General features: G+C 43.8%; 1 protein-coding gene across 5 annotated transcripts in view; it reads left to right on the top strand.

Annotated features, from left to right (window-relative positions):
- LOC147679996 (zinc metalloproteinase-disintegrin-like VLAIP-B) overlaps positions 1–12475 on the top strand; it is a 242830-nt gene that overhangs the window by 11628 nt on the left and 218727 nt on the right. The gene's annotated exons all lie outside the window — the stretch shown is intronic.

Raw genomic sequence — 12475 nt, 5'->3', positions numbered from 1 at the left:
CAGGTAAGTAAACATATAAATAAATAAAACTAATTTCTTTGCGCGCACTGCATCGCATTTGGTGATGCAGTGCACACAACGAAATTCGTTTTATTTATTTATTTATATGTTTACTTACATGTAATGCTCTATAATCCATACATTACTACCCTCCACCCTGTCCCTCCCCCTCCTCACGTCACCACCTGGCAGGTACTCCCACTAGCGGCCGCGGCTGCCAATCACTGCATTGTCTCTGTCTCCATCTTTGGTCAGTCAGTCAGTCAGTCAAAGAAACTTTATTCGGTTATTTAAAACCATAAAAGCAAGACATAGTATACAAAACAAGTTTAAAATTCAATTAAACATATATGAAAAGACATTACTACACCTTCATAAAGAACACAAAGAACCGAATTTTGTTAAAAATAAGTGACTGTAAGAACAAGTTTACATGGTGTCCAACAAAAGTTATACAAGTGTCAAATTTTGGTTGTTAGAAATAGCAGCCATTCTTAGTTTATTTTGTCTGGCAGCTGCTGCCAGAAAACAGGCTACCCCATATGTTGTCTGTACCGAGTTCAGCATCTGTAGATATAATAATGCTGGCCGTACCTGGACAAAGTTTAATTTTTTCAGAATAGGTACCAGGAATTTTTTGCGAGCCACCAAATAATGTTCACAAAGCATAACTAAGTGGAGGGTGTCCTGAGTGGAAAAACAGTCGCAGGTACAGGGGGGTAAGTTCTCTGGTAAACCCCACTTTGATTGTGAGCCAAGCACAAGGTGTATTAAATTAAACCTGAACCTTATGAGTAGAAAGCGATGGTAAGGCTTAGTAACATATTTCAAATAAGGTTCCATGGCTAAAGTTGAGGAGAGTTGAAAAAGTGAACGTACCATTGGTTTACCTAATTCAACCGTTTCCCTTTCAGACTCCAACAAGTTTTGGAAATGCAGCTTGACCCACTTTACATCCTCTTTTTTTAAGTTGTGTGGTAAAGAGTACATTTCTGGACGCCCTAGTCTCGCGCATGCCGCTCTAACATACGCCAGCCACGGGATGTTATTGGCTTTATCCAGAGACAAACAATCTTTGAGGATACAATGATTTAAACTGATTTCCTCGTTTGTCCACGTTTTAACCCAATATATCACTGGGGCCATTTTTAAGAGGTCAGTAACGTGACCCAAGCCTAATTCATTATGAATTGTGTGTATAGGGGAAGATTTAGGTAGTGATAATAAGGCTCGTAAAAAATTATTTTCTGCAATCTGAATGCCTGGGCATGAGACATAGCCCCATATGGCCGCCCCATAAGAGGCAATTGCCAAACATTTAGCTTTATGGATACGGGTCATAGCTTCCATAGGTTTTGATCCCAGTTTTTTAGAGAAGTGCAGAAGGGCTATAGTGGATCTAGTAACTCCATTCTGTTTTAATCTCATTTGTGCACCCCATGTTCCTTTCTCATCAAAGGTGACGCCCAGATAGCAAAAGAAAGGGACCCTGGAAATTGGTGAACTATTACAGCTAAAAGATCTGATGTTCGTGTGTTTTTTCCGTGAACCTGTAACCATAACATGGGATTTGGTCGAGTTAATTTTAAGATCGAGAGCTTCCATAAAGAGGCCAAAGTGATCTAAGAGTCTTTGAAGGCCTGTGCCAGTCCGAGCTAAGAGGACGGCGTCGTCCGCGTATAGGAGGACCGGAATAGGTACCCCCCCATACGCGGAATGTCTGGGGTGACTGAGTTCAATGAATTACCCAGGGAGTTGATGTACAGTGTGAAAAGGAGAGGTGCCAGAATGCAGCCTTGTCTGACACCTCTTCCAGACTTAAACTTTGCTGTGCACCTTCCATCCCTGTTCACCCTAACAGATGCAAATAAATTTAAATGGAGGTCGTGCAGAAAATTAACCAAAGTTGTGTCCAAACCCATATTGCCCAAAATAGTCCACAGTTTTGAACGATTGACCAAATCAAAAGCGGATGATAAGTCCATAAAACCCAAGTAAAGAAGTCCCCCCTTCACCACTGTGTACTTGCTGATAATTAGGTGGAGGTTGAGACATTGGTCCATGGTCCCTCTGTGTGCTCTGAAACCATACTGTAACTCCGAGAGGATCCTGCTCTCTCCAAGCCAGTCCTCAAGCCTCTGCAGAATGACCCTGCCCAAGATCTTAACGGCAGAGTCCAGCAGGGAGATTGGCCTGTAGCAAGCCGGGTCCCCCCTGTTCCCTTTCTTGAATATGGGCACAATAATAGAGGTGGACCAAGAGGAAGGAAAACCAGCTGAGGGTATTGCGTTAAAAACATTCATTAATATCTTCGACCAAAATTGGGGGTATTGGATGTAGAGATCTGCAGGAACCCCGTCAGGGCCCGGGGCTTTGTGTTTACTTGTGTCTCTAATCGCCCTTTCAACCTCCGAACTACTAAATTCCATAACTAGGTTAGGGGATTTATGGGCATTATCGGTTAGACCAGGTGCTGTGGATTCGTAGATCTTTTCGAAGTGGGCTACCCATCTATCATCTTCTATTACACAGTCCATGACGGTCTTCCCTTCATTGGAGAAGAAGGGCTCGTTCACAATGGCCCAAAACTTTTTGCTGTCTCTCAATACATCCGTAGATAAAAGGCTCTCCCAAGCTTCTTCCTTGATTCCGGATTTGCGTTTAAGAACTGCAGTTTTGTAATCCTTCCTTAAATTGGCCACCAACGTCCTGTCCCTAGGTTTTTGTTTTAGAGCTTTAATCAGAGCACTATGTTTCTGGGAGCATTCTTTATTGAACCATTTCTGGGGTTTCTTAATCCTTTGCCCGGAAGACCTTAACTCCAAATTCTTAGCAATCCTTCCGCATATCTCCTCGTATGCGATTACTACATCCGGGCCTCGAGCAGTTGGGTCCAGACATACTGCCATATCTGCCTCTGACTCTTGGGCAAGTGAATGGAAGAAGTGTTCAGGGACTATTTGTTCCCATTGTAGGCGCCTTCCCTGGTCTTTAGTTATCAAGTCCCTTGGGGCTGCCACATCTGTTGGATTATGGGTCCGGAAACAGTCTAGGTCCAGCATCAGGAGGACAGGATTGTGATCACTGAAACTAGCAGTGACCACCTTGTACTCGCGTGCCTTAGCTAGTACCCCAGATGAAACAAAAATGAAGTCTATAATCGTATTAGCGTCTTTCCCCACGAAGGTTGGGGCTCTGGGATCGTTCTTACTTTGAGCAAATTCAAATAAATTTAAAGTCGCCAGGAAAGACTCAAGGTACTCACCCTCAATTGTATGCACAAAATGGGGGATGGCTTCCGTCGGTGAGCCCCCATAACTATCATTAAGGCAATCACCCTCACAGGGATGAATATTAAAATCACCCAAAATAATCATCTCTAGGGAAGAGGTGCAGTCGCTTCTATAGGCTGACAAAAATTGTAGTAAGGAAGTCAAATGTTCGTTCACAAATAAAGACTCCCTGGAATTATAAAAATTAACCAATAAGAAAGGTTGGAAGCCAGGCAAGGTCCACTCCACGACTAGCGTGTTTGCAGGTGCAGATTCCAATTGTTTGAATGCCCCTACCAACTCCAAGGAACACAGTGTAAGTAGGCCACCTTTTGCCCTGCCTCTTGCACTAGAGGCTGCAGGGGTAAAAAAAACTACGAAAGCCATCTAGTGCAAAATTAGTTGTGGTGTCCCAGGTTTCTTGCAAACCCACTATGTCGTATTGTTTTACAAACTCTTGCCATATGGGGTCCGACGCCTTTGCATTTAGACCTGCCACATTCCAAGTAAGGAATTTACAAAGTGGGGGAGGTGCGGTTGGGAGAAAAGATGGTGTACTCCGGTTCTGCGCCTCCAACGAACTATCAGAGGGAGTAAAAGAAGGTTTGTCGTAATCAAGACCGATGTTGCCACTTCCTTATGAGGGGGAATTAAACTGGTCTGAGGTCCCCTTCCCTTTGGAGAGCCTCGCATATGTCAATCCACCCAGTCTGTATTTGAGAGGCATTCAAAACGATTCGCCATTGGGAAGTACAGAGCATTGGGAGGTCCATTTCGCTGTTGGGGGTAATGATGTAGTTGAGAAGAATGCGGACCAAAGAAAGGGCCGCCTTGAGGTGGTCTGCCTCCTCTATTCCCAACCAGGTTCCAACCCCCACCCCATTCCTCCTCCCATCCAGGAGTTTGTGGCATCCAGGGAAGATTAGATCTCTGTCTGGGTTTACGATCGTGAGGACCCTTAAGCCAGCTCCATTGATTGTCGGCTTGATTGTGTGGGAGATAAAAATAGGAGAGAGGTCTAGCAGTTACTGTGCTCGCCTGGTATCTCGGGGCCCTTCTGCTACAAATAAATTCTACGACCTCAGTATTCTCGAAGGTAATCACTACACAATCCCCTGGAAGATTTTTCCTATTATGTCCTACCCATGGAGCTCTCTCTATCATCAAGATATTACAGGGAATATTTGGAGGGAGATGATAATTATTGGCTAACCAATGGCATACTTTGTTTTTCAGGGTCTGATATGACTCTTGTTCAGTTGGGGGTATTTCAGTGACCCCAGTAAGTATAACAACATAGGGACAGGCATCTGGAGGCAGATGGATATTTTTTCGGACCTTACATTTAACATTATCAAGTGCTTCAGGGATGGTCGGTTGGGATAGACCATCCCTAGAAGTAGCCTGAGGAGTTAAATTTGAGTTGTTTTTGGAGGGTATATGACTGGAGTCAATTTTCTTAGTTCCCTCTGCTGAAGGGGGCTTATTGTTAGAAATAGTCTGAATTGGAGTATTACTATGGTTCTTAGGCACCCCTTTAACGGACTCCATTGTTTTTTTAGAAATCGCCTGGGGTTTTAGTGGTTTAGGCTGATTAGAGATCTGGACAGTTTTATTATTTAAGGAGAAACTAGGAGCACTTATGTCCTTGTGTATGTTTTTAAGGACAGTTTCAAGACAGCGTAGTCTTACCTCTATGGGTTCTAGCAGTGATTTCAACATATTGAAAATCACAGAGTTGTTGATAGTTAAACCATCCTCCTCCTGTGATGGCGCTACAGGAGGAGGATTACCAGCGTCTACACTAAACTGTAAAATTTCCTCCAGACTTTGATCAATTAAGGTGTCGTCTGGTAGATTTAAGGGTAAACCGACCTTGTTTGGGAGTGTCCCCCCTGTTGAGCTAGTTTGAACCTCAGACAGCTTCTCACAGTTAGGGGGATTGGGGTTGGGGTGTGTCTGGCCCTTCTTTCGTTTAAAAGTAGTTTGTTTATTACCCTTCTGTTTCTGTTTAGGAATAGCCCCTTCAATCCTACCCCTCTCACTTCTAGTGTTAACATCGGTGGTATCACAGGTGTGTGACTCTTGCGGTTGTGTTCCACTCAGAGTTAGAATATTAAGGTTAGGTGAAGCCTCCAAGTCCTGAACGGTATCAGTGTTACTATTAGAGCCATCCATAGCCCCAATATCTCTGTGGCTATGTATTAGAGCCTGGGTTTCTGGACGGCAAACAGTGATAGGGGTTTGGGCCAACGCAATCAGACCCAATGATGAACGTTTGGCCATGGCCAGGTCTTGTGATACTCTCCTGTCCATTAATACGATTCCCTCGTCAATTAATGCGTGTGTGCGGGTAATAAAATCATCCAGTGTCCCAGTAAGCTTTTTAGCACTAGCAACAGCCATACTTCTAGTTTTTCGAGTGGACATAACCCGTTTGCCCTAGGGGTACAAAGTGCGAGTTAGATAGTTACAATCGACCAAGGTCAGTGGCCCAGCCCGGCCTCCTCTGGCCTCAGAGGGCCCGCCCTTTGCCCGGGCTTAGCCCCGGGCGCTCCCGCGCGCTCCCGCGCAGCGTGTTGGGCCGGTTCTTATAGGCGTCAGTAATTAGGGCGGGTCGGTCAGGGAGAGCGGGCCAGGTGACTTGGCCTCTGGGAAGCCGGGACTCCTGGGAAAGCGAGTCCCGGACCCAGCGCTCGCAGCCCTGTCACTCACTCTCTCACCCAGCAGGGGCCAACAAACGGATGTGCAGCCTCGACGCAGCGGGACCCGCGCAGCGGGTTCCGCAAGCTGCTGGTCAGTCCTTCCCTCGACGATGTCAACTCATTCCTTCCTCCACAGGGCAAAAGTCAGTGTGGCGTTCCCGGGTTCCTGAACGGGCAGAATCCTTTTCAGCTGTTTCTGCTGGGCGGGGCGGTCAGGGAGAGCGGGCCAGGTGACTTGGCCTCTGGGAAGCCGGGACTCCTGGGAAAGCGAGTCCCGGACCCAGCGCTCGCAGCCCTGTCACTCACTCTCTCACCCAGCAGGGGCCAACAAACGGATGTGCAGCCTCGACGCAGCGGGACCCGCGCAGCGGGTTCCGCAAGCTGCTGGTCAGTCCTTCCCTCGACGATGTCAACTCCTTCCTTCCTCCACAGGGCAAAAGTCAGTGTGGCGTTCTTTGGTCTGTAAAGCGCTCCAATACCCCCGAATCTTGCCAGTGCTATATAAAACAATTTACATTTTTTTTTTTTAACTCAGAGAGGCCTAGATGGAATAGGACCAATACCTTATTTATACGATTCCTCCACTTCAGAATGCACCTTTTTAAAGGCTGTAAATCCATTGCGGCTGGTAAGCGTATCCTAGAATTGCTTCTGCAAATATTTTTTTTCCTAACCAACTAGCCTTTAATTTCACAGAATTAGGTTCGGATTTTAACAAGCCCTCCAATTGTATTCACTTGTAACTGCCCTTTCAAGAAAAGTGTGTGTTAATGCTAGTTCAAACTGCCAACCTTTCTTATTTGGTTTAGTTTGCTGTTTAAATCTCATTTACCCTGGATGTATATGAAGGGTCTATATGAGGTGAGCATTTGAAATCCAATGAATACCAAAGTGGCCGCTGTTTTATTACCTGAAATGTGCTTTGTAAGACATGTAAAAAGTTTCATGTGATCCATCCCTGATGAAACATCTGGTTGACAACTTACTATTGATTTACTAATACCATGCCCATTTTCTGATGATGGAACTACTAAACTGCTGTAGAAAAGAATCCGATTCATTGGTGTAAAAGTAGGATACTTTGGTTTTGACAGATACTTGCTTTTATCCACTAAAATATTCTCTGTTTCTTTGATTAGTCATGGATAGTCAAGTGTTCAAAAAGCCAAATGCTGCAACTAAATCCACCTGGAACTGAACCTCTGGTTGTGAAGAGTGGTGAGGGGATCCTGTTTGAATGGAGCGCATTGAAAATGGGACCCCTATATCGTTGTGTTAGATTGAATAGACCCCATACATTCTGTATGACTAGACGTGGCAAGAGTCAATACAAATCTTTTTGTGCACCAGTTCCCTTTCTTGGCCATTAACAAGTGAATGATGGCCAGGTAGTCTAGTATGCAGTAATTCCTTTACCTTGTTTGTCATTTAATATTCACTTGGCAGGTCCTATATACATGTTAAGTGAGGTATTTGTGGGCAGTCCACTTCTTGTGGTGAGTATACTTTTTTTCTTGGCACATGCAATGGCAAGAGACCTTATTTATGAGTCCGTGTTCTCTAGCATGGTGCTCCTCAATTAGTAGTTGTGTGTGTATTTTTTTTGTTTACGTGGTTCTTGCACCCTAATCAATTAATCAAGCACAGAAAAAGGGATGGAAGGAATGCTTGCAATTTGTCTAGCCCCAGGCAATCGCTCTGGTTAGCAACCTATCTTTCTATTGTTCACAATGCCACCTTAGATTGGACCAAGCCAAATGCAATTTCGTCCTTACCCTGCTCCTCATGGGAATAGTCCAGCCTGAACTGTTAAGCCAGGTCCCCCCTGAACAGGAACACCAGTAACCCAGGACTGATTTTACCTTAGTTATGGGCACATCAGTCTACAGCTTAATTCTAGTGATGCAGTGTGCATGGGACCAACATTAGGGCATACCCATTCCACTGAGAGTGGTACATGAAACACACAAAAAGTGATGGAAGGGATCCTTGCAATTTGTCTAATTATTGGCAAGCGTTTGCGGGAGCATCCTAACCCATCGTTATGTTTTCTCACCATGCCACTGTCAGTTTGGACCCAGCCATATGCAAATCAGTCCTGACCTACTCTGCATTGGAACACTCATCCCAAGCTTTTGAAATGTTAATTATTTTGCACATGAGTTTATTTAGATGTCCACAAAACCGTGATTTTTGAGGGGTGATTAAAAGTGAGTTTGGCATTCATTTAGTTGCTGATTGTGGGATAAGGAGGACCATAGGTGCATTGTCCAAGTAATGTGAATATTTTTCCAACCATGGTGGACTGCTCTATATCTAGGTCAAGTCCTTCCTCACAACCACCCCAACCCTATAAATTGTGTTATTCTAACGTGAATGCTGTACTTTTCAGGAAACGAGCAGTCCCTCAAGACTGCTGCTAAATGCGTTTGCTGTATTTTGGGGATTTGATGGTCTAGAGGACTGCAACACTTTCATGAAACGGTAGAATTAAACTGACCAACTTTCGACCCCTTCTCAGCCCAAAATTAATAACGTTATGTGAAGTTTCTTTTTGCTTGAAAATGTTGTATAGTTCTAGGTTTTAAAAGTTTCATCGCCATTTTGTAGAGTTTCTTTATATGTAATATGGTTGAGCAAAATGACGCTGTTTGTTTCTCGTGAAGTAACTAACTGAAGAACCAGTTTAGGATTTAATCAAGGGGATATGAAATACAAATCCAAGTCCCCATGTTCATGTGATATCCGTGAGAAAGTGTGCAAAGTTACATAGTATTTCATAAGCCTTCGGGAAGGTTTTCTAAAATCTTTGCACACCCCTATATTATTTACAGGGCGAAACGTCTCTTACCATGGCACAGAAATGGAACAAAATAAGGACACCATTATATTGCAAGCAAAACTTTGCTAACTTGAATATATTTGAGTTCTAAAAAGTACCTGTGGTTTCAGAGGTCACTGATAGGCCCAGATTCTCCATTAGTTTTTATTTGATTTGATTTAATTCTCCATTATACTGGCACCTTTGTCAGTCTACTCCAACATTTTAAACGTTAGCCTAGGTGTACACATTATAAAGTAGTATTCATTCTTAAATCTTGGTTATATGTCATTGCCACAGTACAGTTTTAAAACTTTAATATAGTGCCTTCAAGTTTTTGAGAGATGGAGGCTACCTGCCAGATCTCTGTACAAGCCTTATATATTGACTGAAAACTTTCCCAAACATTAGATAGGGCATTATTTAGAGTTTGGCAAACAAGAACCCGGTCATAAATGGCACGCTAAATGATCCTCTGATTATAATTCACGTGTAATACAGTGGAAGGAGCATCTGTGGTGTTGGTGAGTGAATACCCATGTCTAGATAAGACCTTAGTTTCTAGACAGCCTTGCCATGAGTTATGGGCCTTGCTCCTCTTCACACTCTTCTGGCTCAGAGTCTGTACTTCTATTATATTGACTTTCTGATGATCTTGGTTCCTTCTGAAATGAACGAGAACGACTTGCTATTGCAAATTTTACCAACAGGGTTGGTTCAGATGTTGTGATAACTTTTTGAGTTGGTTTGTGTAGTCCTCAACGATTCAAGTTGCGTTTCCTCTTGCTCCGGGGTTCATTGTCTAGGATGGTAGCCAAAGTAAACAACTGTGTCTAGTTGCTGTTTTTGTAGCAGAGAACTGAAACTTCGTAAAACAAAAAAAGAAAAAGACCGTGGCGACTGGCATGACTCGTGGGTGGTGGGGGGCCATGGCGGTTCGCGGAGGAGGTAGATGCAGTTAGGGGTCATGCAGGTGGGGACAAAAAAAAACATACCTTCCGCTGGGTCCTGCGTCTCTGCTCCTGCCTCAGACTCCAGGAACAGAAAACAGGCAGCCAGGCTCCCTCCCCTATTGTGATTGGTCTGAGCGCTGTGACACGCCGCTCAGACAGGGGCTGGAGGGGTGAACATGTTCTCCACGCGGGCTGTGATGCAGCCTGTATGGAGAACTGGGGAAGTGCACATGGCTGGTTTGGGCGGTCTGAAAGGGCCGACCAAACAGTAATTTGACACTTAGGAGTGGGCAAACCATTCGTACCCTGCCCTGCTCTGAGAGCAGAGCAGCCCGGACCACCCGCCCGCAAAGCAGCAAGACACGAAGCATAAAAAGATAACTCAAAATAATTATAATTTTATGTTTCTACTTGTTTGGTACTGCTTAAAATCAGTTGGGAGATGTTCCTCTACCATAGCGGAAGAGCCGCCACTAGAAAAAGAGCTAGTGTACTACAAAAAAAAAGATGGTATTAATGAGCATATTACCACCACTGCCTAACCACCTCCCAATTAGATGGATACTGAGTTTCCAAAGTTGGATGCTGCAAAAAAACGCATCTAAGTGAGTGGATCAGGAATTCCCAGCAAGCGAACAACAGAAGCAGAAACTTTAAAGTGACACAAGATTAGCCGCAGTGTAGTTGACATCATCCCTAAACCAATATTCAAGCAACTCAGTATATCATGCAAACAAACACATTACATATCATTATTTCATGTGATTAAATAGGAAAAAAACGATATGCAAGTTTGTTAACAGAAAACCATAGACTTTGATTACATATTTTGCAAGCAGATATTCACATGCACCATCACCCAAGCAGAAAACAAAATATACATACAAACCATGTAAACCAACATCCCTCAAACCATTTCTTATATAGGCCGATCCATACAATGTTTTGACATCCACCTATAGGTACTTAAAGACCATCTATCTCTTGTTAAACCTTTTGAGAGAACAGTCCAGACTACTGTTCAGCACTATATTCTACCCTTCTCTGCCCCTACCCATTTCTCCCTGAGGTTTTAGGAGGGTGACTAGTTAGTGTAAGACCCATTGGGCCTGAACATTGTAAGAATGAATCTATCTACGCCCCTACAAATGCACTCTCTTCAAGACAACAGCCCCTAGTGTTGAACGCCTTGTCCAGAAAACGATTTGTCACTCATCGCATGGCCAGCTGCTGGCATTTTACCTTCCATTTTATTAGTAGTGTTTTTTTTATTTCAACTAACACATTTCAATGCATTTCTACACTGCTTAGGCAAGCTTCTCTGAAGCGCTAACACAAACATCCCTTAGTTGTGCCAAATGAAAAACCCCTCTTATAACTTCTGGGTCTCTCTCTCCCATATTCAACGTGGTAAATAGGATCCCACAATGAATAATATTGCCATCTGGGCCACCAAGATTGTTGAATGGAATAAACCCACCTGAGACTAGATGGAAATTATAAAGGGGGCCTCATTACAAGATGGTTGGGTTAATGTGATGTACACCTACCTACATTTAAATGTGTGTTGATAAACCTCAACTATCATCCACACACGACTATAAAGGGTGGTGGACGTTTCATATTCGCAATCCAAAGCCTTCCATCGTGAAACACACTTTTCTCTTAGTTGGCATCTGAGAGATGGATTATGCATGTGTGTGTTTGTGAAAACATGTCCGCTGCATTCATGAGCCTGGGCTTGCATAGACTAGAAAGGTAGTGATGACTGATCAGGGTTGACGCGCCAACAGTCTGGTAACTTTCCTCTTCATCATTATCCTTAGCTGATCTATTTAACTCCTTCCCCCCTCTAGAAGGGCCAAATCACATTAGAGGAGAGATATTCCTCTTTACTCCTTTTGGTAGATTCTCTCTTTGAAGAGTTCAGTCAAGCCTTTCCTCTGTAGACTGCTATCTCCCTGCCTCCTCTGCAACATGCTAATATTGAATGAAAATACTCCAGTAATCATGATCATGTGGCAAGGTTGAACTTAACCATTGGACATAAGGTGTCTTCGGCTGAAGGTTGACTGAGATGAGAATGTTTTGCATTTTATATGAATGACTGAGACCACGACCACTGCACCACATTTTGATTATTTATTTATTCCCAGACAAGCAATCACCATTTGCTTCCTACTCATCTCACTCTGCATCATCCAGGTGCTCCCAACCTGTCCTGCACACCCCCCCCCCCATCCACACATAGCCAACCATGGACACATTATTCATAACCCCTCATCACCACCAAAACTAAATGGATCATAAATTAAAGACCTTGACATCAACATTAGTTCAGCATTACTTTTCAAAGCTTGCATCCTGTGCACAATTACAACTGGTAGATTGTATTGTCTCCCCATCAAGGAGCCCTGGTTCTCTGCCACCTCCTAGCACAACTTTAGCGGCTTCATACCAGCTAGGTCATAGCATCCAACACAATGACTAGTTATATTAGGTAACAGAAGGTGGCATTGCAGTCCTCCGCAAATCATCTTTGCTTTGTAACCACTAGGAGCATTGACCACCTCATCGGATATTTCCCTCTTTATGGGTCAAGAGTATCCCTTTCCTTCTCCTCTCCAGATCCTCTGGAGCCAATTCTATCTTCAACTAATATCTATGACCTTGTCACCACATTTCCCATCAATTACTCAACATTTTCATTCAATTTTGGTCAAC

The sequence above is a fragment of the Lissotriton vulgaris genome, chromosome 11 (genome assembly GCF_964263255.1).
Source record: "Lissotriton vulgaris chromosome 11, aLisVul1.2, whole genome shotgun sequence".
Taxonomy (NCBI): domain Eukaryota; kingdom Metazoa; phylum Chordata; class Amphibia; order Caudata; family Salamandridae; genus Lissotriton; species Lissotriton vulgaris.
This window is presented reverse-complemented; position numbering and strand designations above follow the sequence as displayed.